This window comes from Zea mays, chromosome 2 (assembly GCF_902167145.1).
Source record: "Zea mays cultivar B73 chromosome 2, Zm-B73-REFERENCE-NAM-5.0, whole genome shotgun sequence".
NCBI lineage: Eukaryota > Viridiplantae > Streptophyta > Magnoliopsida > Poales > Poaceae > Zea > Zea mays.
In genome coordinates this window covers 135,033,777-135,040,252 of record NC_050097.1, presented here as the reverse complement: position 1 = coordinate 135,040,252, position 6,476 = coordinate 135,033,777, and positions in this window count along the sequence as shown.

Genomic DNA, 6,476 nt, shown 5'->3' with positions numbered 1-6,476 from the left:
GTTTACCCCTGAATCACTTGGGTAGTTTGCTATTGCTTTATATGGTTTTGGGATAATCATTCATTATATCTATGTTCCAATTATTCTTGTTATTCTATTTATGTTCATGTCAAGTTCATTAATGTTAATTGGAACATAGAGCTTAACTTGAGAACCACGTGCCACCACAAGGGTTTAATGGGACGCCCTTGGCTGACTAATTAGGAAAGCTAGTGGAAGACTACCTTACCTGAAAGGGGCAAGGGCAGTAGGGGAGTGGTTAGTGTAGGGAGGTCCTTGGTTGATTTTGCTGCGATGGCGGTCAGACAAGAACCCTGCATTGGAGCTTCCTATAAACTGTAGCGGGTTTTCGGAAGCTAGTGGAACTTTGTAAAGGCCTCGTAGTGTTGCCCTGCCGCGCTTCCTAGGTAGAGGTGTATGGGATTCGCGACCCCTTGGCAGATGGGTAACATGACTTGTGGGTAAAGGGTACAACCTCTGCAGAGTGTAAAACTGGTATACTAGCCGAGCTCACGGTCATGAGCAGCTCAGGACTCTCTGATGATTAAATTATGGAACTTAAATTCAATTTTGTCATTTGCATATGCATGGGTTTATTATTAAATTTGTTCTATTATTTATTAAGGTTTGATATTTACTTACATCTAGTAATTGCTAATAAAAGTTTGACCAACATTAAAAGCAATGCTCAGCTTTAACCATTCTCTTTGATAAGCCTTACACTCCATGAGCTCCCACCTTTGGTGAGTTCATGTCACATTATTCCCCACAACTTGTTGAGCGATGATCATGTGTGAGCTCACCCTTGCTGTCTCACACCCCCCCACAGGAGAAGAGCAGGTGGTTCAGGAGGAGCCACAAGGCGAGGAGTTTGATCTGATCTAGGTGGCGTTTCTCGGTTGACATTGGCGCCGACGATCCTTAGTTCGTTTTATATTTATTATTTTATTTTGTAATAAGTCTTCCGCTATGTAATAAATACTCTGATGTTTTGTGACATTTATCTCTATACACTCTGTTATTATATGTGTTGTCTTCTTGGCGCATGTATGAGATGCACCTGGCTTTGTTCCTTAAAGCCGGGTGTGACAGAAGTGGTATCAGAGGAAATGTTGACTGTAGGACGAAACCTAGATAGAAATGGACAAACCCTTATCTACTTACCTTCTTCTGATTCATTCTATACTTACCTTACTCTTATTCTCTCTATACTTATCTTGATCCTGTCTCACCTTCTATTGTTCTACTCTGATGATTCTTACCTTTTCTACTCTGAGACAAGATGGATTTCACACTTTGGAATCCTACATTTATGACCTTTTTAAGAGATAGGAGACCTAAGACAAAAATTAAAATTATTTTCTCTATTAAAAAAAATGTTGGTTGATTGTGCTGATGAACAATGTCTGATTTGCTTCTTTGATTGATTGAAATAGTATAGACGGGCATCTTAGCATGTACCATCATAAGGTAATGTATTAGCGTTATTAGGTGACACACTAATCTACTTAGCTAATAAATCCCCAGCAGTAACATTCCTCGTAATTACCCGCCTTGTCTACAATTCTTCCTTTCTTACCCTGTGTTTCTAACCTAGATGGGCTACCCCTATAGTGTTAGAAGAGAGCACTATAGACGTGATCCTTGGTATGTCATGGTTAAGAAAGGCACAAACAGTTTATACACTATGCTAAGGGAACCATAGAACTCACTAGTTCCAAAGGAGAAAGATTTGAAGCTGGAATTGTAGTAACTACTGCCACCAGACTAGCGACATACTTAGTAGATGGGAAGTTTGTTGGTGACAACATCCGTGTGGTTAGAGATTTTTCGGATGTTTGTAGAAGAGTTAAAGGGTCTGAAGAAGCAGTTAACATAATTACAAGAGGCTGGGTACATTCGTCCGAGTTCCTCACCTTGGGGGAGCGCCAGTTCTATTTATACAGAAGAAAGATGGATCGCAAGGGATGTGCGTGGACTATAGATCACTTAATGGTGTCACTATGAAGAACAAGTATCCATTACCCCGCATGGAGGATTTATTTGATCGGATGAGAGATGCTAGGGTATTCTCGAAGATTGATCTCCGATCGGGTTACCATCAAATGAAGATTAGGCCATCAGATTTTTTTCAAGATGGATTTCTCAACCCGATATGGATTATATGAGTTCACTGTTATGTCGTTTGGATTAACTAATGCACCAGCTTATTTTATGAATTTGATGAATAAGGTGTTTATGGAGTATTTGGACAGATTCGTCGTAGTGTTCATCGACGATATTCTTATTTATTCCAAGAGTGATAGTGATCATGAGGAACATCTGAGATTGGTGCAACAGAAGCTACGAGATAATCAACTCTACGCCAAGTTTAGCAAGTGCGAGTTCTGGATTGACGAGATGCCAGTCCTTGAACATATCATGGAAGGATATCAATGGATCCTGCTAAAGTCAAGAAGATAGTGGCGTGGAGCATACCCACTACAGTTACTGAGGTCCGGAGTTTCTTGGGGCTTGCAGGATACTATCGGAGATTTATTGAAGGATTTTCTAAGATTGCTAAGCCTATGACCTCACTTCTAGAGAAGGGAAGAGAGTTTAAGTGGGACGAGAGGTACCAAGATAGTTTTAACCAACTGAAGTTGAGATTGATGTCACCCCAATGTTGGTTATGCCAGATCTATAGAAAGGATTTGACGTTTATTGTGATGCCTGCGGCCAAGGCTTGGGATGTGTGCTCATGCAAGAAGGACATGTGATCGCCTACGCGTCTCGTCAGTTGCGGAAACATGAGTTGAACTACCCCACTCAAGACTTAGAACTGGCAGCCGTTGTGCATGCACTTAAGATTTGGAGACACTACATTATGGGAACTAAGTGCCAAGTATACACGGATCATAAGAGTTTGAAGTACATATTCACTCAGAAGGATCTCAACCTTAGGCAACGCTGTTGGTTGGAGCTTATTAAGGATTACGATTTGGAGATTCATTATCACCCTGGCAAGGCAAAAATTTGGTTGCAGATGCCTTGAGTCGGAAGGAGCATGTTCACTCCGCTTTCGTTGTCCAGCTACCTGATGAATTAGCAAAAGATTTTGAGAGGCTCAACCTGGGAATTGTTACACATACGGAAGGAGTTACCATCGAATTGGAACCTACCTTGGAGCAAGAAATTCGTAAAGGTCAGGTTGGTGATGCTAAAATAAAAGAGATCAAGGATCTGATTACTGAAGGTCGAGTTCCGGAATTTACGGAAGACGAGCAAGGCACCATATGGTTCAAGGACAGGATATGTGTTCCTGATATTGAAAGCCTTCGTGAGACTAGTTTAAAGGAGGCGCATGACTCGGATTATTCTATTCATCCTGGTAGTACCAAGATGTATCAGGATTTGAAGCAGAAATATTGGTGGTATGGATTGAAGAGAGATGTGGCTGCACATGTGGCTATGTGCGATGTATGTCAAAAAGTTAAGGCTGAACACCAGAGGCCAGCTGGACTACTGCACCCACTGAAGATACCCGAGTGGAAGTGGGAAGAGATTGGTATGGATTTTATTACTGGATTGCCTCGCACCCAGAAAGGATATGATGCTATATGGGTGATTGTGGATAGATTGACTAAAGTGGCTCACTTTATTCCTGTAAAGACTACTTATAAAGGCTCTCAGCTAGCAGAGTTATATATGGCTCGGATTGTGTGTTTACATGGAGTACCAAAGAAGATCGTGTCTGATCGAGGTTCACAGTTTACCTCAAGATTTTGGAGAAGCTTTCATGAGAATATGAGTACGAAGTTGAATTTTAGTACAGCTTATCACCCTCAGACTGATGGACAGACTGAAAGGACTAATCAAGTATTGGAAGATATGTTGAGAGCTTGTGCACTTCAGCATGGAGGAAGTTGGGATAAAAGTCTACTGTATGCTGAGTTCTCGTATAATAATAGTTATCAGGCCAGTCTGAAGATGTCACCTTTTGAAGCTTTATATGGGAGGAAGTGCAGGACTCCTCTATATTGGGATCAGACTGGAGAGAGACAGTTCTTTGGGCCCGAACTGATTCAAGAAGCAGAAGAACAAGTCCGTATAATTCGAGAGAATTTGAGGGTGGCTCAAACCAGGCAAAAGAGCTATGCTGATAATAGAAGGAGACCACTGGAATTTGAAGAAGGAGATTATGTGTATCTCAAGGTGTCACCACTTCGTGGGATGAGGAGATTCAAAGTCAAGGGCAAATTGTCCCCTCGCTATATTGGACCATTCTTGATCTTTAGAAGAGTTGGAGAGATGGCATACCAGCTTGAGTTACCTGATAGTCTATCGGATGTGCATAATGTGTTCCACGTATCTCAACTGAAGAAGTGTCTCCGTGTCCCTGAGGAACAGTTACCCATGGAAGAGCTCAGTGTTCAAGGTGATTTGACTTACACGGAGTACCCGATCAAGATTTTGGATACTTTGACTCGAGTTACAAGAAATAAGGTGATAAAGATATGCAAAGTTCAATGGAGTCACCACGGTGAAGATGAAGCAACGTGAGAGAGAGAAGAAGAGCTTCGCATAGATTTTCTCCACCTTTTCCCTAGATCTTCTTAAATCTCGAGGACGAGATTATTTTTAAGGGGGTAGGATTTGTAATACTCAAAAGTGTATAAAAGCCTTATGTGGTGATTTCCTTATGTTATGTGCCTTATTTGCATCATAAAAGAAAAAAAGCACACAGATAAATGAGAGTGATTAATTAAAACCAATGAATACCAAAATAAAAGAAAATGCATCATGTGGAGTTTATATGTTTGTGCATCAAATGAAATAATAACAATAATAATAATAAGGATAATAAGTTAATAAATACTAGAAGTTAAATTATACCCTAGATTGAAATTAGGGTTTTGAAAATGGAAGAAGAGAAATGATATAAAAATATAGATAATAAATTAAATTCTTAAAGATTGGTATATTTAATCTCATAAATAATTTGTAATGATGAGCCCCAAAAGTTTGAATTAAATTTGAATTCAAATGGAAGTTGAAAAGAGAGAAAAGAAAAGTAGAAAATAAAAGAAAAAGGAAAGATAACTTACCTAGGCCACGACTGCAATTTTGGCCCATCAGAGGAAACCCCCTGCGCGGCCCACGAAGCCACCACTAGCCACCCGCGCGCAAACGTGATATCCGCCACTTACACGTGGGCCCGCTCGGCCAGTGGCTCACTCGCGCGCGCGTCCGCAACTTGAGCCGCTGTTCCGCGAGTCCCACTGGCCAGCCATCCATTACCGCACGAACTCATTATGGTCGCTGACTGGCTGGGCCCCCGTGTCAGCCCGTTCCTCTTCGCCTTAACAGACCCGCGCGAGATACTCGCCGCCGTTGCCGTGAATCGTGGACGACCTCCTTCCAGTCCGAGCCGAGTCCATGGAGGATAAGTAGGCGAACTCCCCTGCTCCCTCCTTCCCTCCTCATCCGTTTGCGCCGCCGTGAATCACACAGAGAAAGGGGATTCGAGCGAGGGAGAGTGCCGCCGCGGGTTGGGAGTGAGAGCCGGTAGGCAAACCTCGAGCTCCTCGTTGCCACTGCCTTAACGTCGTGTCTGGGAGTTTCCACGGACCGCAAGGAAGGTGTCAGTGGCCTCGACGTGCACGTTTGGTCGACGGAGACCCCGAGATTTCTCACCGTCGGGTGCCATCTCCGCCGCGCCGTGGACAGGAAGATTCGCCCTTCAACTGTCGGTATGCACCTCCATCCCAAGTCCGTCGTCGTGCCAATTTCGTTTTGCGGGTATCGGAAGTAGGGGTGGTGCACCGGAGGGGAAGAATTGGGTTCGCCGGTGCCTGCGCCACCGCGGTGGGAGCGCGCCGCCGCGCTGGAGCTCGGGGTGTTGGGGGAAAGATGCTGGCCGTTGAAACCGCATCCAACGGTTCAGAATGATGGCGCCAGTGTAGGATTGAAGGGGAACAGCTTGTGCCGTTGATCGCTCTCTGGACGACTCAGATTAGATCGGGTCTCATTAAACCGTGGCCGTGGATCTCGGATCCGGCGGCTCGAATCGTGCACCACTTCAGTTAAGTTAGATCTAATCTGCGCCCTAGAATTTTAATCGGACGGCCCACGTTAGTCCATACCCCTTCGCGGGTCAGTTTTATTAAAGAGACCCCAGGATTCCAGAGAATCAACCCGCCATCCACGGGAGCTGTGCTCTGTGTCTGCAGATTTTTACCCCGAGCCCCCTAGGTTTCTCTAGATTTGAGGCCCAGTCCAGAGCCTATTTAAACTGTATAAATGAAATAGAAATTGAATATTTAATATGAAAAGAATTGCTAGAACTTATAAAATTCATAGAAAATTCATCTCTGGTCCAAATTGAGCCATTCAACTTCCTAAAATTTTATAATTTTATTCTCTATCACTTAGAGCCTCTATTTTGTCATGAAAACAGTAAGAGAATTTATTTATCACTTAATCCTATTTAAAAC